General features: G+C 42.3%; 1 protein-coding gene across 7 annotated transcripts in view; it reads right to left on the bottom strand.

Moving 5' to 3' along the window:
• MAST2 (microtubule associated serine/threonine kinase 2) overlaps positions 1 to 25,577 on the bottom strand; it is a 160,836-nt gene that overhangs the window by 52,914 nt on the left and 82,345 nt on the right. The gene's annotated exons all lie outside the window — the stretch shown is intronic.

Below are 25,577 nucleotides of genomic sequence, written 5' to 3' on the forward strand. Positions count from 1 at the left end.
GGGCACTGTTTAAAGCATTACATATACTATCTCACATCCTGTGAAGTTGGTGTTTTATTATCCCCTTTGTACAGAAAAGGAAGCTGAAGCACAGAGAGGCTAGGTAGCTTGCCCTAAGCCACAATGAGGTATGAATATTTTTGCTGAAAGCCTAATGGAACTTACATTCTCTTTGCCCTAGGACTTTAATGTGGAGCTCCATTGTAAAGATGATTCAAAAGGCAAGTACCCAGAAAAACAAGGACATTTTGTATAATCTTACTAAATTCAGGGTTAAGAAAAATGGTGGGCAGATAGGATATCAAGAACTACCTTATCATCAACAAACGACAAGTGCTGGCGAGGGTGTGGAGAAAAAGGAACCCTCGTGCACTGCTGATGGAAATGCAGACAGTTGCAGCCACTGTGGAGGACAGTATGGAGTTTCCTCAAAAAGTTAAAAATGGAACTCCCATTTGACCCAGTAATCCCACTTCTAGGACTATTTCCCAAGAAACCAGAAACACCAATCAGAAAGGACATATGCACCCCTATGTTCATAGCAGCACAATTTACCATAGCTAAGAATTGGAAACAACCTAACTGCCCATCAACAGATGAGTGGATTAAAAAACTGTGGTACATCTACACAATGGAATACTATGCCGCTATAAAAAAGAAGGAACTTTTACCATTTGCAACAGCATGGATGGAACTGGATAGCATTATGCTAAGCGAAATAAGCCAGTCGGAGAAAGATAAATACCACATGATCTCACTCATATGTGGGCTATAATGATCAACATCATTTGATGAACAAGAATAGATTCAGAGACAAATGGCAGGGGAGGTGGGAGAGGGGGGGAGTTAGAGAACAACCAAAGGACTTGTATGCATGCATATTAGTATAACCAATGGACACAGACACTGGGGAGGTGGGGGCTTACCCAGGGTGGGAATGGGGGGGGTGTCAATCGGGGAAAAAGGAGACATATGCACTAGTAAAACTTTAGACAATAAAAGAAAACAACAACAAAAACTACCCTAGGCCCAGTCGCTGTGGTTCAATGGTTGAGTGTTGACCTATAAACCAGAAGGTCAGGGTTCAATCTGCAGCCAGGACACATGCCCAGGTTGCCTGGGCTCAATCTCCAGTAGGGGGCATGTAGGAGGCAGACGATCAATGATTCTCTCTCATCATTGATGTTTCTATCTCTCTCTTCCTCCCCCTTCCTCTCTAAAATCAATAAAAACATATTATAAAAGAAAAAGAACTATCCTAGGCAGGGATCTAATATATAGCATGGTGACTATAGTTAGCAATACTATGTTGTATATAGTAAGCCCTCACTTAACATCATCAATAGATTCTGTGACTTTAAGCAAAATGACATATAATGAAACCAATTTACCACAGGTTAATTGATATAAACAAGAGTTAAGTTCCTAACTCTTACCATTTGCCACAGCATGGATGGAACTGGAGAGCGGATAAAATACCACAGGATCTCACTCATTTGTGGAATATAATGAACAACATAAACTGATGAACAAGGACTGATCCAGAGACAGAGAGGCATTGATTGGACTGTCGGGCCTTGGAGGGAAGGTAGGGGAGGGTGGGGGTAAGGGGGAAAGATCAACCAAAGGACTTATATGCAAGCATATAGGCCTAATCAATGGACATGGACAATGGGGGGGTGAGGGCATGAGCGAGGGGGTGGGGGGTGGGGGGGGGTAGGGGGTAACGTGGGGACAAGGACACATATGTAATATCTTAATCAATAAAAAATATATTAAAAAAAAAAAGTTAAGTTCCTAGAGCATTTCAATAAAACAATGTGACTTGAGGACCTGCAGTAATTGAAAGTTGCTATGAGAGTAGAGGTTTAATGTTCTCACCATAACAAGGACAAGAACAACAACAAAATGGTAATTATGTGAAATGAACAATATGTTAACTAACCTTATTGTGGTAAACATTTCACAATAAATATGTGTATCAAACCATCACATCAGTACGCCATAAAACTTACACAATATTATATGTCAGCTACACCTCAATAAAGCTGGGAAAAAGAAAATAAAAGAAAAGAACTACTATAGGGATTGGAGCAAAATGTTGACATAGCGACAAATATTTGAGAGGAGACCTGCTATAGCAAAGACTATGTTCTCACCAAATTCTTTAGTCATGACCATCTTGACTACCATTGTCACCACCTACTCTAAATCAAGGTGCAGCAAAGAACTATCTCAATCCAGACAAAAATTAAAGAGGTACAGATTATCTCTACACTGGACAATCCTGAACCCTTTCACTCTGTTAAAGCAAAAAAAGACCACCAACAATGCAAGGAAAGCGTGATTCAGCTCCTAGCAGATTAAAACAGCCAAACCTAAAAGTCTCAGCAACACGCTGCTGCAACAATCACAATTTACAGTGAAAAGAAACAAACATATATATATGCCCAAAGCTTAAATGCCAATGTCCAAGGTACCACCGTGGATTTAATATAACCAGAACGCTTGGAATAAATCAATAGTTTTAAAGGAAAAGATATGAGGAGAGGAGGAAATTGGCCAAATGTAAACCAGTGCAATCTCCTCCTCCCCTGGAATCATGTGATATAGTGGGAAATTTCTCTAACAGGGCAGGAGCAGCATGTCCCCATCCTCAATCTAAAGATGAGAAAAGAATTGCCCCCACACCTTAGTAAATGCACCCACCACCTAGAAAACCAGACAATTCTGCCATTGGTGACTGTAGTTGATGCTCACATTCCCAGAGTTCTATCTAAATAGACTTGGTAATAGAGATGGGAGAGAAATTTAAAAGCCTTAGAGTGAACACTGCTTCAGAATCTGGGTATTCTAAGCATGTTTAAATTTCCAGTGGCCAGGACAGTGCCTGATACACAGTTATTATTATTTGGATAACTAATAAATAAGATAGTCCTGTAATGTATTCTTAAAGCAGTACATTTCTTGTAATCAATGGAAAGTGGCCAATGAGACTAAAGAGATATATATACATATATATATATATATAATTTTTTTATTAAGGTATTACATATGTGTCCTCCCCCCCCATTGCCCTCCTACCCCCCCCCACCCCCTCATGCCCTCACTCCCCTACTCCCCTGTTGTCTGTGTCCATTGGTTAGGCTTATATGCATGCATACAAGTCCTTTGGTTGATCTTAAAGATGTATTTTTTTTAATGGAGTACACTTTTACTACAGAGGCCTTCCACAAATATGGGCCTTGATAAAATGAAGTAATGTAAAGTTATTCCTGATTGCATAGTGTTTTGGGAAGCTGTAGTATATTTGGTTTGTCTTCTATAGTTCCCATGATTTCTTTGGAAGTTCCAAATTATAAGCCCAATCCCAGGTTACGCTTCCAGAGAAGTTTCTTTGAGAGCTACTGGTTAAAGGGAAGTACAAAATGTCTTGTATGTAGTACAGGAGATTTTAAGAATCAGTGTTCCAAGAAACTAAGATGGCGGCATAGGCAAACACCAGGAAATTGCTGCCTCCCACAACAACTTGAAAAATACAACGAAAAGACAAAACGGACATCATCCAGAACTACAGGAAGGCTGGCTGAGTGTAAATTCTACAACTAGAAGAAAAGAGAAAAGCACACTCTGACTCAGAGGAGCTGCGGAAGTAAAGTGCAAAGGTACGGAGGCTCAAGCGCGTGCGCGGAAAGGGGCTGGTACCTGAGGATGCGGCTGTCTTTTTGAATCAGGAGGGAGTCACAAGCTCCCGGCTGCTCTGAACTCCGGTTCCGGGCAGTCTCTGGGGACCCAGGACTCATACAGGGAGAAACTGGACTGTCTGGCAGCAGGCAGAACTCTGAACTTGAGGGCGGCTTTCCCTCAGAGGTGCTTGCAGCAATTATCAGGACACTGAGACGCGTGGACCCTTAGGGCAGGGCTGAGGACCAGCCATAACTGCTTGCTCTGTCCTTTGATTCCCTGAAACCCCGCCCCACCCAGGCTTTGGCAGAGGCTTTTGCATATGAATGCCCTGGCCCTTTGCAACCTGAAAATTACCTAACAAATTGCAGTTGGGCCAGACAGACCCAGAACTTCTAAGAGAAGGCCCAAGGCCTGACAGCAGCTTGCATTGCTTCACAGCTGGGCCTCATCAGGGCACCTCCAAACTCCAAAAAAGGAAGGGGAATCTGCAGTTCTCTTCGTAGCTCCTGCTGGGTAACCTCAGGCAGAGGCTAGATTAGCACCTCCTTAGATCCAAGAGCCAGTGTACCCAGTGGTCAGAGGGGGACCATCCAGATTACAACTCCTCAGATCCATAAGGGACAGACTCAGGGCGCAGACTCAGTGAGCACCAAAGCCCCACTGAAGTTAAGTCTTGCCCCAGAAGGGTGTCTTCAGCACAGAAGTTCTCCCACTTGCAGACACAGCTGATTCTCACTGCCAATTGGCCTGGAGGTCAATTCCTCCCAGTGATCCTACAACAATCAAGGCATAAATACAACAAGACTGTGCACAAAGCCCACAAGGGGGTGCACCAAGAGTGTCCACCTCAGGTAACTGGGGAGGCTGAGCCACTGGGCCCTACAGGACACCGAGCACACAAAACCACTCTACCAACACAGGGAAGCATAAAAAATGCAGAGACAAAGAAACAGGTCACAAATGACAGAAATGGAGGAAAGCAAACGACTGGATATAGAGTTCAAAACCATGGTTATAAGGTTTTTCAAGAATTTTATGGAAACCGCCACTAAATTTAGTGAGACCCTGGAGGATATGAAAAAAGACCAACTAGAAATTAAGCATACACTGACTGAAATAAAGAATAATATACAGAGATCCAACAGCAGACAAGAGGATCCCAAGAATCAAGTCAAAGATTTGAAATACGAAGAAACAAAAAATACCCAACCGAAAAAGGAAAAAGAAAAAAGATTCCAAAAATATGAAGATAGTGTAAGGAGCCTCTGGGACAACTTCAAGTGTACCAACATCAGAATTATAGGGGTACCAGAAGAAGAGAGAGGGCAAGATATTGAAAACCTATTTGAAGAAATAATGACAGAAAACTTCCCCTACCTGTTCAAAGAAATAGACTTACAAGTCCAGGAAGCGCAGAGAACCCCAAATGAAAGGAACCCAAAGAGGACCACACCAAGACACATCATAATTAAAATGCCAAGAGCAAAAGACAAAGAGAGAATCTTAAAAGCAGCAAGAGAAAGACAGTCAGTTACCTACAAGGAAGTACCCATATGACTGGCAGCTGATTTCTCAACAGAAACCATGCAGGCCAGAAGAGAGTGGCAAGAAATATTCAAAGTGATGAATAGCAACAACCTACAACCAAGATTACTTTATCCAGCAAAGCTATCATTCAGAATAGAAGGTCAGATAAAGAGCTTCACAGATAAGAAAATGCTAAAGGAGTTCATCACCACCAAACCAGCATTATATGAAATGCTGAAAGGTATTCTTTAAGAAGAGGAATAAGAAAAAGGAACTATTACCATTTGCCACAGCATGGATGGAACTGGAGAGCGGATAAATACCACATGATCTCACTCATTTGTGGAATATAATGATCAACACATAAACTGATGAACAAGGACTGATCCAGAGACGGAGAGGCATTGATTGGACTGTCGGGCCTTGGATGGAAGGTAGGGGAGGGTAGGGGTAAGGGGGAAAGATCAACCAAAGGACTTATATGCAAGCATATAGGCCTAACCAATGGACACGGACAACGGGGGGGGGGGGGGAGGACATGAGCGGGGGGGGGGGGGTAGGGGGCAACGTGGGGATAAGGACACATATGTAATATCTTAATCAATAAAAAATATATTTAAAAAAAAAAAAAGAATCAGTTTTCCACCAAAATGAAAAGTTAAGCTAACAGGAAGGCAGAAGATCTGGGGAACTCAATGGAGGGAGGAACTCATGATAACAGCTATGCAAAAGGACTAGAGAATAACCAGCCCAAATTGAAGCAGAAGATGAGAGGGCTCTAGAAGTAGTGTGTGTGTGTGTGTGTGTGTGTGTGTGTGTGTGTGTGTGTGAGAGAGAGAGAGAGAGAGAGAGAGAGAGAGAGAGAGAGAGAGGAGGGGGGGGGGGAGATGGTTAAATCTACTGCTATACACTGAGAAGCATTTTGCAGCTCTGGTGGAAATTTTGGGGATGAATAAAATGGTGCCATATAGAATATAAAGCAATGCAAAAGTGAGGCAATTATTACATTCAGGAAAACAAAAACAAGCATAATCATAGCATACAATTATTCAATTAGGAACAATAATTATGAAATCACAATAATTTGATATTAAAGTATACAAAAAGAAATCAAGGTGATTAGTTTTGAGAAGCAAAAATCACGATGATAGGAGAGGTATTCTCTAATAACTAGTTTTTTATTATAAGCCTTAAATAACTGATTTAGAAATTATGTCCATGTATTACTTTGACAAAATAAAAACTAAATTTAAAAAGTGGGTGGCTTACATATATGTAAAGTGAATAGGAAAGGGATGGTTAGGGTAGAACATTTACTCAGGTGGGAGAAGAAACTTGTAATAAACAATAATGCGATAACAATAATTATTCTGCATTTTAATTGGCACAACCGTTTTTCAAATCTAAGTTATAAGATGTTTAAAGAAAACTATCAAATGATCACATCAATGGTCTGTTCAAAATCCTCTGATAAATGCAATAACCAAATAAATATCTAAATTAGTTATTAGAATGTCATTCAAAACCCTTCATGATGTGGCCCCTGCTTAGCTGTCCTACACATCACCATCTCCTCATAAATCCTTCCTCCACACACTTTACACCCAATACAAAACCGTCCATGTCATTAAACACCCACTCCCTTGCACATGCAATTTAAATACCCTACCTAACAAAGAGGTGTTAATTCTCTCTCTTTTTTTAAAAAAATATATTTTATTGATTTTTTACAGAGAGGAAGGGAGAGAGATGGTTAGAAACATCGATGAGAGAGAAACATCGATGCAACACAGGTACATGCCCTTGACCGGAATTGAACCTGGGACCCTTCAGTCCACAGGCCTACGCTCTATCCACGGAGCCAAACCGGTTTCAGCAGAGGTGTTAATTCTCAATTCAAGAGTTTCCTTCTCTCTAGAACAGGGGTGGGCAAACTTTTTGACTCGAGGGCCACAATGGGTTCTTAAACTGGATCACAGGGCCGGAACAAAAGCATGGATGGAGTGTTTGTGTGAACTAATATAAATTCAAAGTAAACATCATTACATAAAAGGGTACGGTCTTTTTTTTTTTTTTAGTTTTATTCATTTCAAACGGGCCGGATCCAGCCCGCGGGCCGTAGTTTGCCCACGGCTGCTCTAGAACCTCCCTTGTGTTCTCCAGGACAGAATTAGAGATTGGTTTCCATACACCTTCACTGAATTGTGTATATCCTTCCATTATGAAATTTACTAGAGGCCTGGTGCACAAAATTCGGGCACTTGGGGGGGGTCCCTCAGCCTGGATTGCGAGAGGGCACAGGCCAGACTGAGACCCTACCGGTGCACATCATAGCGACTGGTAGACCAGTCGACTGTATGCCCCCTGGTGGTCAGTGCACATCATAGCAAGCAGTTGAGCAGCCTTAGCATATCATTAGCATATTACGCTTTGATTGGTTGAACGGACAACTGGATGACCGGACACTTAGCATGCTAGGCTTTTATTATATAGGATAATGCATCTCCATGACACTCAAACCACAAGCCAGGTAGCTTTACAGAGGAAAACTAACTAGCTGCAAATAAGCAGGGTGAAAAATACAATAATTACTATTATCAATTATTATTACAACAATAATTCTAGTATTGTTACTGACAAATTTCAAGAAACAAGTAATCTTTGTCTTATAAAGTTGTACTGGAAAATGGAATAAAAGTTGCCTAAGTTATTTTATGACATTAGTATAAATTTGATTCAAAACCAAAGAAAATTATATATATACTAGAGGCCCGGTGCACAAAAATTTGTGGGGGGGGGGGGGGAGAAGGGGTCCCTCAGCCTGGCCTGTGCCCTCTCGCAGTCAGGGACCCCTCGGGAGATAACGACCTGCTGGATTAGGCCTGCTCCCAGGTGGCAGAGGGCAGGCCCAATCCCTAGGTGCAGCCCCTGGTCGGGCTCAGAGCAGGGCCGATTGGGGAGTTGGGGCGCTGCCCCCTGTCATGCACAGAGCAGGGCGGATTGGGAGGTTGCGATGCCACCCTCAGTCACGCTCAGGGTAGGGCCGATTGGGGGGGTTGGGGCACCGGCCTCCTGTCACACTCAAGGCAGGGTTGATGGGGAGGTTGCGACGCCACCCCCTGTCATGCACAGAGCAGGGCCAATCAGGGGGTTGGGGCGCTGCCCCGTGTCACGCGCAGAGCAGGGCCCATCAGGGGGTTTGGGGGCTCCCCCCTGTCACTCACAGAGTAGGGCCGATAGGGGAGTTGGGGCACCGCCCCCTGTCACACACAGAGGAGGGCAGATCAGGGGGTTGGGGCGCCGCCCTCTATCACCCACAGAGCAGGGCTGATCAAGGTGTTGGGGCGCCGCACCCTGTCACACACAGAGCCGCAGGGTGATCATGGGGTTGGGGAGCTCCCCCTATCAGGCACAGAGCAGGGCTGATCAGGGGTTTGGGGCGCCTTCCCCTGTCACGAACAGAGCAGGGCAGATAGGGAGGTTGTGGCCCCGCCCCCTGTCACACACAGAGCAGCAGGGCGATCAGGGGGTTTGGGCGCTGCCCCCTGTCACACTGATCCCGGTGCTGGGAGGCCTCTTGGCTCTGCTGATCCTGGTGCTGGGAGGCATATTACCCTTTTACTATATAGGATAGAGGCCTGGTGCACGGGTTGGGGCCGGCTGGTTTGCCCTGAAGGGTGTCCTGGATCAGGGTGGGGGGTCCCCACTGGGGTGCCTGGCCAGCCTGGGTGAGGGGATGATGGCTGTTTGCAGCTGGTCACACACCCTTCAGGGTGGGGGTTCCCACTGGGGTGCCTGGCCAGTCTGGGTGAGGGGCTGAGGGCTGTTTTCAGGGTGGCGAGTGACTGAAGCTCCCAACCACTCCTTTTTTTCTTTTTTTTTTTTTTATTCTGGGCCAGCTTTAGCTCTGAGGCTCCAGCTCTTAGGCCTCCACTGTTGAAAGCAGGTTTCTGGCCTTTGTTCACCTTCTGTATTTGAAACAATGTTGCGATCCTGCTGGCTGAAGCCCAACAGACTAAAGCAGGTTTCTGGGGTTTTGTTTAGCTTCTATATTTGTAACATAGTTGCTTAGAGTTGCAGCTCAGAGGCCTGTAGCAGCAGGTGGGGAACGCTGGCTTCCTCCGTCACTGAAGCAAGCAAGCCTCATGTTCACTTTAAGCTGCCTGGCTGCCGGCCGCCATCTTGGCTGGCAGTTAATTTGCATGTTTCCCTGATTAGCCAATGGGAAGGGTAGCGGTCGTACACTAATTACCATGTTTCTCTTTTATTAGATAGGATATATAACCAGATTTATAAAATAAAGGGAATAAGTACATGATCATCTCAATAAATGCAGAAAACACATTTAACAAAAGTCCAACATACATTCATAACAAAGTCCCCTCAACAAACTAGGAATAGTTAACATCCTCAACCTATGAAAATCCCACACCTAACACTTTAATGGGGAAAGACTGAATGCTTTCCTCCCTAAGAGGAAACAAGGCAAGAATGTCTACTTTTGCAATTCTATTCAACACTGTACTAGAGCTTCTTGACAGTGAAATAATAATAATAATAATAATAATGATGATGATGATGATAACATCAAGATGGGAAAGGAAGAAGTTATTATTCATAAATAAAATGACCCTATATGTAGGAAATCCCAAGGAACATTATAAAACTATTAATAAACAAGCTTGGCATGATCATAGGATACATGAATATATATATTCATAAGTTGTATTTCTATATAGTAGTAACAAACAATCAAAAAATGAAATTAAGAAAATAATTCCATTCACAAGAGCATTAGAAAGAATAAAATAGGAACAAACTTAACAAAAGAAGTGTAAGACTAGTACATTAAAAACTATAAAATATTGATAAAGATATATATATATATGTAGAGAGAGAGAGAGAGAGAGAGAGATTCCATGTTCATAGATTGGAAGGCTCAGTATCATCCAGGTGACAATACCTGCCCCAAACTGATCTATAAATTCAAAGCAATCCTTATCAAAATTCCATTGGGCTCCTTCATAAAAACTGAGAAGCTGATAGCCTTTTAAAAAAATTATGCTGGAACAAATGAATAGTCATATTTAAAAAAAACAACAACAATCTTTGACCTTTAACTCATACCATACACAAAATTTAACTCAGATGGATCACAGATAGAAATTTAAGAGCTAAAAACATAAAACTTCTAGAAGAAAACAAAGAAAAATTTTATGCCCTTGAGAACAAATAGTTCTTAAATACAATACCAAAAGCATGATCCATAACAAAATTTTTTTACTTCACAAGACTCCCAAGAAAATAAAATACAAAACACAGATGAGGAAAAAATATTCACTAATCATGTATCTGATAAAGGACTTGTATCCAGAATATGTAAAAAACTCAAAACTCAATAAGATAAATGAATCAATTTTTAAATTTGAATAGACAGTCTACCAGACATGGTAAGATGCTCAAATCATTGGTTAGTGTTTTCTTCCTCATTAGCATAGTGGTGAGTATCCCCGCCTGTCAAATCGCTGGTTAGTAGGGAAATGCAAATAAAAACTACAATGAGCTACCATTACAAACCCACAAATATGGTTATAATCAAGAAGACAGAATATGTAGTATTTATGAGGATATAGAAAAATGATCATGGGAATATAAAATGGTACAGCTAGTACAGAAAAGTAAGCTTTTTAATATTAAGCACAAACTTACCATACAACATAATTCAATTCCTAGGACTCTGCCCAAAAGAAAGAAAAAACATATGTCCACACAATGACATGTTTTATGTAAATGTTCACAGCAACATCTAATCTAATAATAGACAAACATAGTAATTGACCGTACCCTCACTATGCTTCCCATCGGCTAATCAGCGTGATATGCAAATTAACCGCCAACAAAGATGGTGGCTAATTTGCATATGTAGGCACCAAGCAACAGAGCGAAGCCGGCTGGCCACGGGCATGAGCAGTGAGCGAAGGCCGGCGTGGCGAGTTAAGAGCAAAGAGGCCACGCCCCTGGGGCCCGCGTGGCCGGCGAAGAGCTAAGGCCCTCGAACGCCGCAGCGGCTTCGGCCATGCCCCCGGGACCGAAGCGGCCAGCGAAGAGCGAAGAGCGAAGCCCACCGTGCCGGCCCCTCCCAAAGAGCGAAGGCCTGGATTCCAGGCGCCAGAGGAAAACTGGTGCCAGCAGCCAGGGGAAGGGACCCCCGAGGGGCCCCAGATTGCGAGAGGGCACAGGCTGGGCTGAGGGACCCACCCGAGTGCACAAATTTTTGTGCTCCGGGCCTCTAGTTTACTCATAATAGACCTAAACGAAAAACAATCCAAATGTCCATTAACTGGTGAATGGACTAACAAAATGTGGTCTATCCAAACAATGAAACATTATTCAACAATAAAAAGGAATGAACTACTGAGGTGTGCTACAACATAGATAAACCTCAAAAACATCATGCTAAATGAAAGAAGCGAGAAACCAAAAGCTAAAAAGTGCATGATCCAATTTATATGAAATGTTCAGAAACGGCAAATTTATACAGCCAAAAAGCAGATCAGTGGTTACCTAAGGCTGAGAGAAAAGGTAGGGTTAACTACAAATGGGCACAAGAAAATGTTTTTTGGATTATGGAAATGTGCTAAATTTCGATTATGGTGGTGGTTGCATAATTTTATAAACTTAGTAAAAGTCATTGAATAATTAATAATTGGTAAAATTTATAGTATGCAAAGTATATCTCAGTAAAGTTTTTTTTTTTAAATACATTTTATTGATTTTTTACAGAGAGGAAGGGAGAAGGATAGAGAGTTAGAAACATCGATGAGAGAGAAACATCGATCAGCTGCCTCCTGCACATCCTACTGGGGATGTGCCCGCAACCAAGGTACATGCCCTTGACCGGAATCGAACATAGGACCTTTCAGTCCGCAGGCCGACGCTCTATCCACTGAGCCAAACCGGTTTCAGCAAGTTATTTTATTTTATTTTTTAATTATGCAGGCCCCTGAAATTGCATCTAATGTAGTTAGTGGACTTACAAATCCTCCGTCCTCCTCTTCCCTCCTGAATAATTCAGTCTAGAAGCCATTAGATGATGATGACAGTCAAGTGGTTGGGGGAAGAGGGGAAAACACCTGGCATGGGATGTCAAAGACTGATGGGGATATGGAGGTTGTCGGCTTCGAGAGAAGAGTGGTATCAGTTTGGCATGGGGTATTGGAGACCCAGCAAGGTAAGAAGGGCATATACACAGCAGGTCAGTGATTGCAGAGGGAGACTGGCTACATACAGAAAGAAATGATCAAATAAGTCAATTTATCGAAAATAATGGGAATCAGGTTTTTCACTATCAAAGAAATTTACAAATATGGAAATGGAAAAAACAAAAATAAATTCCAATTATTGAAAGTGGAGCTATAAAATGTTAGCTTTATAGGCTTCAATATATATATAGAAATTTTAAAAAATACATGTTACATGTATATATTTTCTGGGAACAGTGAACCCAAGGATCAGCAATCATGTCTACCATCTATATCTTGGTACTTAAGTACCACTTTCCATTAAAAGAAACCACGCTCCTTGGAGAAATAGCTAATTTGAGGGCTTGGGCAAGGGAAGGTACAAAATAAGCAAGTCAGGAACATTTTATCGGCCCAGAAAGTTAGGAAGTTCTCAAAAATGATGGAGACTGTCAAAAAGATACAGAAGCCAGCGTGAAGAGGCTCCCCTTGACAAAGTCTGGTACAATTTGAGCATCAAAATACATAATGATTTTAATGTATCATAACCTATTAAGAAAATAAGAGCCCAATGAGTTCATGCTGATGTAATAAGTGAAAAAAACGAACAGAAAGAAGATTTTCCTTGCAGTGCAATGTCAACTGGTGAGTGCAGAAAGAATGATGAATTAGCAGAATACCATTTGGCAACCAGCATGGTGTAAAAACAGCCAAGAAACATCAATAATGGGTTAAAATTTGATGATGAGTGGGGTAGTTACATAATTTCAAGAGGTTGCCCTCAAAATACTTATTAATCGCAAAGGGGAAACGATTAACTTTATAGTAGGGAAACCTAACAGACACACCTTAATCAAGTGATCAAGGTTAATTTCACAGAAATGTGATAAACAAAAGCCTGGATCATGTGACAGAATGCTATGAGAAGAACACACCATCCTTTTTTTGATATTCCTGCCAAAGACATTGAAGGGGATAAGAATATGCCATCCCAAAATATGCTACTTTGGAAGAAGCATTTATTTTAAGCTGAAGGCAACTGAGAATCAACAAATACAGGAAGAGTTCTCTGCCATTCCTTTAACTGCCTAAAACCAGGCAAATTTCTCTTTGAAAAAGGTGTCTTTCTGTATCAGGGAAAGAAAAGTTAAGATACATTTGCATAACCTTTGCAGACCTTATTAAAATAGCTCTTATCTTCCATTGAGTTCCCCCATATATTTCCTGTTACTTCCCCAAAATTTATCATCCCTTTAAGCTCAAACTCTCTTTCCATCATTAAAAGGATATATAAGCTTCCAAGTTGAATCACTTCTTTTGAGTTTCTTTTCTTTTCTGTGAACTCCCATGCAGCTAAATATTAATAAATATTATATGCTTTTTCTCTTGTTAATCTGTACTTTGTTAGTTTAATTCACAGGCCCCCTAAGAGAGTAGAGAGCAAGTTTTCCCTCCCCAACAATGTGAAATCTGAATCTAATCCTGAGGAAATAGCAGACAAACCCAAATTAAAGGACATCCTATCAAAAAACTGTAGGTTTAAAAAGTGTTAAGTCATAGAAACTGAGAAAAGACTACAGAATTGTTCCAAACTGAAGGAGATAAAAAGAAGTAACAATAAAATTGCAACACATGTCCTAGCCGGTTTGGCTCAGTGGATAGAGCGTTGGCCTGGGAACTAAAGGGTCCCAGGTTCGATTCCAGCCCAGGGCACATGACCAGGTTGTGGGCTCCATTCCCCCCAGTACAGGGCAGGAGGCAACCAACCAATGATTCTCTCCCATCATTGAGGTTTCTATCTCTCTATCTCTCTCCCTTCCTCTCTGAAATCAATATATATACTAACACATGATTCTGGATTAGATCCTTTGTTATAAAAGCCATTTCTACTTACCACATTGGCAAAAATTCAAAAGATGGATAATACATTCTGTTGGCAAAACTGAGCAAATAGAAATTCCCTTACACTGCTGGTGGAAATGCAAAATCTATATATATGTAAAAGCCTAAGCGACTGTTTGACCGTTAGCTATGATGTGCACTGACCACCAGGGGGCAGACGCTCAATGCACAGGCATGGAAACATGGAACAGACTGATGAATCTCAGAGGGAAGGGGGGAGAGGGGAGAAGGGACGGCCAGAAGAGATTAACAAATATCTTATATGCATACTAGAGGCCTGGTGCATGGATTCATGCACTGGTGGGGTCCGTTGGCCTGGCCTGCGGGGATCGGGCCGAAACCAGCAGTCCGACATCCTCCAAGGGGTCCCGGATTGTGACAGGGTGCAGACCAGGCCGAGGGACCCCACTGGTGCATGAATCCATGCACCGGGCCTCTAGTGGTATAATAACTATGGAGGAAAACTAGAGAAGGCCCAAAGGAACACCTGTCCTTTGCCATAAAAGTCTATAGAAAGCCGCTCACACAAATGACACAGGAGGGACAAGAGGGCTGAATAAGTACAGGCTGCAAACTTTAGCAGTGAACTAACTTCTCGCTGAAGATGTTCAAGCAAAGGCTGAATAGTTTTCTGCTAGACATTGTATGAAAGAAATTCCTAATCAGTAAGGAATTGGCTAGCGCTAGAACTTTTCCAATATAGACATCACTCTAAAAAGGACTTCTTGCTGCAAACCTTCCTACTTCAGGTCTGACGAATTCTATGGCAAATCAAAACTTATTCAAATCCTAAGCTAGTCTATGTTCCAGAAAGTTGCCAATACCAAACTTCTATTCCCAGGAGGTTTAAAGTTAGGTCAGTGAAAAGCCAGCGACATAATTGCCTCTTCTCTCTTCAGGGACACCAGTTACACCACAGTCCATATCTAGCACTCCCTCAAAGAGGGTTATGCCAACAATGCAATACTCATGTCTGAGTGCCAATTAATAGGCATGAATCATATTCTTAGAAGATGTGTAAGCTAACTAATGGCTAGAGGTTAATGCAACCTGAATCACAATTATATTTACTATGCCTCTTAAGGTTGATCATACTTGTGAGATAATAGAAATATCCTATATAAAAGAAGGCTAATATGCAAATTGACCAAATGGAGGAACGATCGGTAGCTATGACACGCACTGACCACCAGAGGGCAGACACTCAATGCAGGAGCTGACCCCTGGTGGTCAGTGTGCTCCCACAAGGGAAGCACCGCTCAGCCAGAAGCCAGGCTCATGGCTGGCGAGCACAGCAGTGGTGGCGGGAGCCTCTCCTGCCTCCGCGGCAGTGCTAAAGATGTCCAACTGTCGGACATCCCCCAGGGGCTCCCAGACTGCAAGAGGGCGCAGGCTGGGCTGAGGGACCTCCGCAGTGTATGAATTTCATGCACCAGGCCTCTAGGATATATATATATAATTTTTTTTTCATACACACACACACACACACACACACACACAAGTTTCTGACCCAGGGGTCCTGAAACCCTTGTAAATTCCTAATAAGAACACTAGGGTGCAGCAGGTGTGGCTCAATGGTTGAGCATCGACCTATGAACCAGAAGGTCATGGTTCAATTCCTGGTCAGAGTACATGCCCGGGTTGCAGGCTTGATCCTCAGTGGAAGGTGTGCAGGAGGCAGCCGATCAATGATTCTCTCTCATCATTGATGTTTCAGTGTCTCTATCCCTCTCCCTTGCTCTCTGAAATAAATTTTTAAAAATATATGTATATAAAAAAGAACACTAGGAGCATCTTTTGTTCTACTAAGGTGACTTGGAGTGGACTCTTTAATGGCTCTTAGATGGAGGCTGGTCACCAGAAAGACCAAGGCATGATCAGAAGCCTAGAATTTTCAGCACCCCTCTCCTACCCTCCAGAAAGAGTTAATAAGTAGTCATACCTACATGAAGAAGCCTCCATAAAGTCCCAAGTATGGGGTTGGTGAACATATCCATAATGGGAGGATGACGCACCTCCATTCCATGGGACAGAAGTTCCTGCACTCCAGGTCCTCCCAGACCTTGCCCTATGTACCCCTTCATCTGGCTATTCATTTGTATCCTTTATCATATCTGTTAATAAACTGGTAAACGTAAGCAAGTGTTTCCCTGAGTTCTCTGTGAACTGCTCTAGCGAATTAATCGAAGCTGAAGAGGGGATTGTAGGAATCTCTGATTTGCAACCAAATCGGACAGAAGTTGTAAGTAACCTGGAGATGTAGTGAATGGGATCTAAAGTCTGGTGGCAGCACTTCTGTGGGACTTGGCCCTTAACCTGTGGGATCTGGCACTATCTCCAGGTAGATAGTATCAGAATCAAGCCAAACTGTAGGACACCCAGGTGGTGTCACAGAGAATTAATTGCTTGGTGTAGGGCAGCGGTTCTCAACCTGTGGGTCGCGACCCCTTTGGCGGTCGAACGACCCTTTCACAGGGGTCGCCTAAGACCATCCTCCATATCAGATATTTACATTACGATTCATAACAGTAGCAACATTACAGTTATGAAGTAGCAACGAAAATAATTTTATGGTTCGGTCACAACATGAGGAACTGTATTTAAAGGGCCAGAAGGTTGAGAACCACTGGTGTAGGGTAAAACCTCCACACATTTGGTGACCAGAAGTATCAGAAATAAAAGGTTCTGTGTGAGTAGTAAGGAAACACACAGTAGGGAAGAACTAGGTTTTCCCTATACAGAAGGAGGAAAACTGAGTATTTCTAATACCATACCCATCCAAGACACTTAAGAGCTAGAATCAGGGCCTTCTAGATCAGTGACCGATGTTTTAGGTAACAGACCTATTCCTTCTCATCAAGGAACAAACAGAAATATAATACAGCGTTAAGTGGGCATCATTTAAAACTTTTTCCTGACTGTCCTACAGATTATTATAGGCAACAATTTGTAAGGTCCTAAGCACATCACTAAGGTGCGGTTAATAAAGAGGGTTAACATTCTGAGCAGGGTTAGTTCTAATTACCATGCAAGCGGTCACTGTGTTCTAGCCCGTTTGGGCAATGCAGCCAAAAGCCTCAATAGCTGTATTAGTTTCCTAGGCTGCCATAACAAAGTACCACAGACTAAATGGCTTAAACAACAGATACTTTCCCCTCACAGTTCTGGAGGCTAGCAGGTGTCTGTCCGCAGGGTTAATTTCTTGTGAGACCTCACTCCCCTAGCTTCTCAATGGCTGTCTTCTCTGTGTCTGTTTTAAACCCTTCTTAACATGCTTAACCTTAGTTACCTCTGTAAACCAATCAGTAGGGAGTCAGCTAGAGCTAGAACCCTTCCAACACAGACATCACACTAAAAAGGGTTTCTTGCTGCAAACTCTCCCACTTTAGTAGGAGTTATACTCCATGGGGATATAAGAACATCCAAACATGGCCACTGCATGTGTGTAGATCCTATTTTCCTCTCTCCTGAGTCGTCTATTTTCAAATAGAGGTCAAATTCACTACTGCCAATAGCTCTCAATTTTTAGTTCTTCACTATTCACATTATTTACTGAAATCGTTTTTCTTTTCTTGTCATTTGCATTTGCTCAATTGCTTAAAAATTGCAATATTTGATAGGCACATGTACATGGTAAAGATTTTGTAGAATTTAGGTTCATCACTGTGTTCACTAAGCACTAAATCTATCCTAGACTCTGAATGTGAATAATAAACAAAAATTAAGTGCCCTAACTGGTTTGGCTCAGTGGACAGAGCGTTGGACTGCAGACTGAAGGGTCCAAGGTTCGATTCCGGTCAAGGGCATGTACCTTGGTTGCAGGCACATACCCAGTAGCGAGTGTGCAGGAGGCAGCTGATGGATGTTTCTCTCTCATGGATGTTTCTTTTTTTTTTTTTTAATATATTTTATTGATTTTTTACAGAGAGGAAGGGAGAGAGATAGAGAGCCAGAAACATCGATGAGAGAGAAACATCGATCAGCTGCCTCCTGCACATCTCCCACTGGGGATGTGCCCACAGCCCAGGTACATGCCCTTGACTGGACTCGAACCCGGGACCCCCCAGTCCGCAAGCCAACGCTCCATCCACTGAGCCAAACCGGTTTCGGCAAATCATGGATGTTTCTAACTCTCTATCCCTCTCCCTTCCTCTCTGTAAAAAAAAAAAATCAATGAAATATATTTTTTAAAAAAATTAAGTTAGTGGAGGACAGCAATGAGCCAGGATAAAAGATAAAAGAAGAAAAATTTAAAAAGGAGACATAAAGTTAATGGCCTAGAAGTGACAATGGACTGTGAAATACCAATTCTCAACCCTAGTATAGGGGGAGTTGTTAAAGAATGTTATGACTATGTCACCTTGGGAAAAGACAGGCTTTGTAATTATTTAGGTTCAAAAAATACTATATTACATAAAGGAGTATAGATGGAGCAGCAGAACAGTATAGTTGTTAAGAATATGATATCTGGAGCCAGACTGCTTGGGTTTTAGCCCCAGTTCTGCCACTTATCAGCTGTGTTATCTTGAGTAATTTATTTAATCTCTCTGTTCCTCTGTTTTCTCATCTGCAAAACCAACATTACAATAATAGCTACCTCATAGAATTGGTGTGGGAATTAAATGACCTACAAATTTTAAGTGCTGAAAATGGTGTCTGAGAGTTAAGTCTTCAGAGATTTTTCATTTATTAACTAAATACACAACAGCACGTTTCATCAAAAATATTACAGCAAAGAGGCTAAAACCACAGACATTGGGGTAAGATTCTGTGGGGTTTAACGACAATTTCTACTGCTTATAAAATATTTCCTTAACTTCTCTGTACCACAGTGTCTTCCTTGATAAAACAGATTTACTTGAATTATTCACTTAATCACTAAAATGGACCTGTATTATCACTGTATCAGGGTATTTTAAGGATTAATTTCAACACAAATAAACCAGTTAGAAAATTGCTCAGCAAATGTTGCCTATTCTTCTTTTGTTGTTTCATTTCTTGACGAAGGTGAAACAGAGTCTGTCCTGTTTTTCCTAGGTTTATCTAACATGTGAATCAGTCAACCAAAAATCTCATGAAGCAATCCTCACTTCTGATAGAAGCATGATTTCAAAATATTAGACAGATTGGATTTCTGCCACCTGCCATGATGGGAAAGAGACCAGGTTTACCCTTGAGCCTTCAAAACTACAAAAACAAAAACAGCCCTGCTAGTGTGGCTCAATGGTAGTGTTGGTCCATGCACCGAAGTGTCTCGGGTTTGGTTCCTGGTCAAGGGCACATGCCTGGGTTGCAGATTTGTTCCCTGACCCCAATCAGGGTGCATGCAGGAGGCAACCAATTGTTATGTCTCTCTCACATTGATGTGTTTTTCTCTCTCTCTCTCTCTCTTTCCCTCCTCCCCTCCCTTCCACATTCTCTTAAAAAAAAAAAAAAAAAAGTCAATAGAAAAAATATCCTAGGGTGAGGATTAACAAAAAACAAAAACACATGTGAAAGTTTTTAGACATGGCACAGATGGTTAACACAGAGAGTAAACCTTAAAACTGACCCAAAGTAAGTCCTAAGTTTGCCCCAGCTTACTACTGGACAACATTTCTAGGAAGCAATACCAGAAGAGGGTACTTCCCAAAAAGTCCAGCAGTTTACATAAGTTGAGGAAACAGAATTAAGAATTTAGGAAAGTTAAGGTGGCTAGAATTTAGAAGGCAGAGTACCAGAGAGAACTATACAGAGACAGCTCAGCAAAGGGTTCTTCTCAAGTTTTGAGCTGAGTACCAATCTGTGCATGTGGGTAAGGAAACTATTCAAGAAAATTAGCAGGTGGTACACTCCCTAGAGCTCACATAAGGCCAGGAATAGATCATGTTCCCACTAGCCTGAGTGGAAAAAACACATATTGCATGGGCATCGGGTAGAGTACTCAGAAAGTACTGCTTCAATATTAAGGAAAAATTAGCCCCGGAGACGACAACCAAGATAGCAGCATAGTAAACACCTGAATTTGCTGCTGCACACAACCACATTAAAACTACAACTAAAAGACAAAACGAATACCATCCAGAACCACGGGAAGGTTGGCTGAGTGGAAATTATACCACTAGAAGGAAAGAGGTGTGGGAATGCGGAGGTACAGAGGCACGTGTGAAAGGGGCTGGCAGCTACGCTGTTGTCTTTTTCAGTTGGGAGGGAGAAACAAGCTCCTGACTGCTCTGAACTCCAGTTCCGGGTGAGAATTTGGAGACCCAGACTCATACAAAGAGAAACTGGACTGTCTGGCATCGGGCCGGAACGTGAGGGCAGCTTTCATGCAGAGGTGCTTGCAGCGGTCATTGTTCCTACACAGAGCCACGGGACACAGACCCCGGGACAGAGCAGACTGGCAGCCATTGCGGTTTGCTCCACCCTGATGATTCCCTGAGACCCTGCCCCACCCAATTTACAGCCCCACCCAAGCTGTGTGCAGTGGCTTTTGCATATGAATGGCATGGCCTTTCTCCCCCTAAAAACCTGGGCAGACTCAGTGAGCGCCAAAGCCCCACTGAAGCAAGTCCTGCCCCATAAGGGTGTCTCCAGCACAGAAGTTCTCCCATTGTAGACACAACTGGTCCTCACAGCCAATTGGCCTGGAGGTCAATTCCACCCAGTGATACCAACAGCAATCAAGGCTTAACTACAAGACTGTGCACACAGTCCACACAGGGGTGCACCAAGAGTGTCCACCTCAGGTAATTAGGGAGGCTGAGCCACTGGGCCCTAAAGGACACCTAGCACACAAAGCCACTCTATCAACACAGGGAAGCAGTCAAAATGTGGAGACAAAGAAACAGGTCACAAATGAAAGAAATGGAGAAAAGCAAACTACTGGATATAGAGTTCAAAACCACGGTTATAAGGTTACTCAAGAATCTTCTAGAAACCTCTGAGAAATATAGCGAGACCCTCAAGGATATGAAAAAGGACCAATTAGAAATTAAGCATACACTGCCTGAAATAAAGAATAATATACAGAGATCCAACAGCAGACTAGAGCAGGGGTCCTCAAACTTTTTAAACAGGGGCCAGTTCACTGTCCCTCAGACTGTTGGAGAGCCAGACTATAGTTTAAAAAAAAACTATGAACAAATTCCTATGCACACTGCACATATCTTATTTTGAAGTAAAAAAACAAAACGGGAACAAATACAATAGTTGTATTTGCATGTGGCCCGCGGGCTGTAGTTTGAGGACCCCTGGACTAGAGGATCCCAAGAATCAAGTCAAAGACTTGAAATACCAAGAAGCGAAAAACACCCAACCGGAAAAGCAAAAGGAAAAAAGAATACAAAAATATGAAGATAGTGCAAGGGGCCTCTGGGACAACTTCAAGCATACCAACATCTGAATTATGGGGGTGCCACAAGAAGAGAGAGAGCAAGATATTGAAAACCTATTGGAAGAAATAATGACAGAAAACTTCCCCTACCTGGTGAAAGAAATAGACTTACACGTCCAGGAAGCACAGAGAACCCCAAACAAAAGGAATCCAAAGAGGACCACACCAAGACACATCATAATTAAAATGCCAAGAGCAAAAGATAGAGAGAGAATCTTAAAAGCAGCAAGAGAAAGACAGTCAGTTACCTACAAGGGAGTACCCATACGACTGTCAGCTGATTTCTCAACAGAAACCATGCAGGCCAGAAGAGAGTGGCAAGAAATATTCAAGAACCTACAACCAAGATTACTCTACCCAGAAAAGCTATCATTTAGAATTGAAAGTCAGATAAAGAGCTTCACAGATAAGAACAAGCAAAAGGAGTTCCTCACCACCAAACCAGTATTATATGAAATGCTGAAGGGTATTCTTTAAGAAGAGGAAGAAGAAAAAGGTGAAGATAAAAATTATGAACAAAGTGACAACAAATACGTATCTATCAACAAGTGAATCTAAAAATCAAGTGAATAAAAAATCTGATGAACAGAATAAACTGGTGAATAGAATAGAATCAGGGGCATAGAAAGGGAGTGGTGTGACAATTCTCGGGGGAAAGGGAGTGTGGGGGTTGCGGGAAGAGACTGGACAAAAATCGTACACTTAAGGACAAGGACAGTGTGTGTGTGTGGGGGGGGGGTAAAAGCAGGGGGTGGGGTAGGAACTGGGTGGAGGGGAGCTATGGGGTGGAAAAGAGGAACAACTGTAATAATCTGACCAATAACGTCTAAAAAAAAATTAGCCCCAAATGCTGCTCTGGGCCCACTAACAAAGCCTAACAATGCTCCCTAAAACAGTGGTCGGCAAACTCATTAGTCAACAGAGCCAAATATCAACAGTACAACGATTGAAATTTCTTTTGAGAGCCAAATTTTTTAAACTTAAACTATATAGGTAGGTGCATTGTTATTAACTTAATTAGGGTACGCCTAAGGCTTAGGAAGAGCCACACTCAAGGAGCCGCGAGACGCAGTTTGCTGACCACGGCCCTAAAAGCATCAAACCATTTCCAAATAATTTTTTTAATCCTCACCTGAGAATTTGTTTTTACTGATTTTAGAGGGGAAAGAGAAAAACATCAATTGGTTGCCTCCCATATGAACCCTCACCAGGATTGAACCCACAACTGAGGCATGTGCCCTGACCGGGAATTGAACTGGCAACCTTTTGGTGCAAGGACAATACTCTAACCAATTGAGCCACACTGGCCAGGACTACTTCTAAAGAATTTAACTGTATCCCAGAAAAAAATTCAAGGCACTTTAAGGAAATACAAACATCCGACAAACAAGGGAAAATCATCTTGCCATATTATTAAACTGGTACTTTGCATGGGACAGATACAAAAGAAGAATGGAAACACTATTATAGTAACTATTATAGTAACCATGTAAACAAGCCTAGGGGGAGAAAAAACACACATGAAATTAAACAAGTTTTCAAGCCAAAGGTGCAAGACATTGTTTCAGGTTGTCCTAAGATCACAGGTTCAAGAGATAGCACTTGAAACCATGTGCACACCTGAGGCTGTGGGTGCCACCCAACTTACAATCTTTTTCAATCTCATACCAAGGTCTTATTCCAATCTCATCAGAAAGGGGTGACTTCAGGGAGAAGTCAGCCTCTAACATTGTCCTATGACAGTCTAATACTGCTTAAATTGTAGAATTTGAGCTCCTATATCAAATAATCTCACCTAAATCTGTATAAATTGTGCTTCTACTTAAACTTTTAGTTTTCCAGGTTACTTTTGTTTTCTACCAAAAAGCTTAACAAATCCCTATTGATCGATCATACTTTCCATCTTGAAAATTCTTTTCAATTGGCTTCCAACATACCTCTGTTGGTTCTTCTCCTTTCTGAAGAGCTATTCCTCAATTCCCCAACCTTTTAAAGTCAGATTGTGCCATGGCCTAAACCTTTGATATTTCTTTATTCTCCATCAATAGTCACTCAGTGGAGGATTTCATAAATGTAATTATTTATTTCCCTTATACAATTCCTAATCACATATCTTTAGCCCAGAGCTCACATATGTCTAACTGAATGTCTAATTAGCTATCACTTACAATTTCCAAGTCTTAGTTCATGATAATTCCAACTTTGTAATTGTTCATCCCCAAATCTTCAGTCCTCATCTTTTTCTCAAACTCTGCATCCTATTCATCAACAAATCCTACCAATTCTACCTTCAAAATACATCCCCAAATCTGACCATTTCTTACCATTTGCACCACCATGGGTTCAAACAACCATTGCCTCTTACCTAGATTATACCAGCAGCCTTCTATCTATAGCCAGTGATCCTTCTGATCTAAATCAGATCATGACTTCTTCTGTTTTAAATCCTTCAAAGGCTTCTCATCTCAGCATAAAAACAAAAATCCATATAATGGCTTTGAAGTTCTACTTCATCTGGCTCCACACTATACAACTCAAACCTCATTTCCCACCTCTCACCTCCTAACTTATCCCATACCAGCTTCACTAAACTCTATTGCACAAAAAACACATGAAGCAAGCTCTTAGATCAGGCCTTTGGCACTTCCTCTTGCCTCTGTCTGAACCACTCTTCTTTTATAAACCTCTATTCTGGCTCCATGACTTCCTTTAAGTCTTTACTCATATGTCAAATTTGCATTGAGGACCTCCTTGACTATCCTCCTATAGGGTAATATGCAAAAAGACCGAATGGCAGAACCGAACAACCAATCAAAGCGTAATATGCTAATGATATGCTAAGGCAGCTCAACCGCTTGCTATGACATGCACTGACCACCAGGGAACAGACAGTTGACTGGTTGACCAGTTGCTATGACATGCACTGATCGCGAGGGGGCAGATGCTCGGACTGGTACATTAGCTTGCTGCTGGGGTCCGGCCAATCGAGACTGAGCAAGATGGGCCGGACATGCCCTGGAGCCCTCTCGCGGTTCCTCCCTAGTGGGGTCCCTCAGCCTGGCCTGTGCCCTCTTGCAATCCGGGACCCCTCAGGGGATGTTGGAGAGCCAGTTTCAGCCTGATCCTGCAGGCCACTCCCCTTGGGAGGGCGCCAGGCGCAGGGCTCATGGCTGGCGAGCGCTGTTGCAGCAGCGCGAGCCTCTCCTGATTGGGACTGATTGGGCACGAGCCCATGGCAGGCACAGTGGGGTTGGGATGAGCGGTAGCGGCAGGTGGGAGCTGCAGGCAGCATTGGACTGCAGGTTTCCGCCCGATCCCTGCAAGCCACCCAGAAGGACCCCACCCATGGACAAATTCGTGCACCGGGCCTCTAGTCTTCTATAAAATGACAACTCCTTCTGCCCTTATCCTACTGTATTTTCTCAGTATCACTTATGTCCATCTGTTATACAGTTACCCATTAACTTGTCTCCCTCCATTAGAATTTAACCTCCCTGAGGGCAGAGACTTTATCTCTTTGTGTTCACTGTTTTGTCCTCCATGCCTAAAACAATGCCCAGAACATAGTCTATACTCAAATAATGTTTAATATTTGAAAAGAGAGGCAGAAAGAAAAGGGGGGAGAGGGTTATTTTCAACAATCTGAGCAAATCACTTAATCCGTTTTGGAATAAAAATTTCCTATTGTATAAAATGTGGTGTTTGAACTATTTAACCTTAGAGAGCTCTAGCATTGTCATGATCACATCAGTAAGGGCATACATCTAACTACTAATAGATATCCTACCATCTGCTGAAATTTTGAGCAGAGATCTGTGAAATTCCTTTTACTCTTCTTTGTGACC

This window comes from Myotis myotis, unplaced genomic scaffold (genome assembly GCF_014108235.1).
Source record: "Myotis myotis isolate mMyoMyo1 unplaced genomic scaffold, mMyoMyo1.p scaffold_m19_p_2, whole genome shotgun sequence".
NCBI classification, from domain to species: domain Eukaryota; kingdom Metazoa; phylum Chordata; class Mammalia; order Chiroptera; family Vespertilionidae; genus Myotis; species Myotis myotis.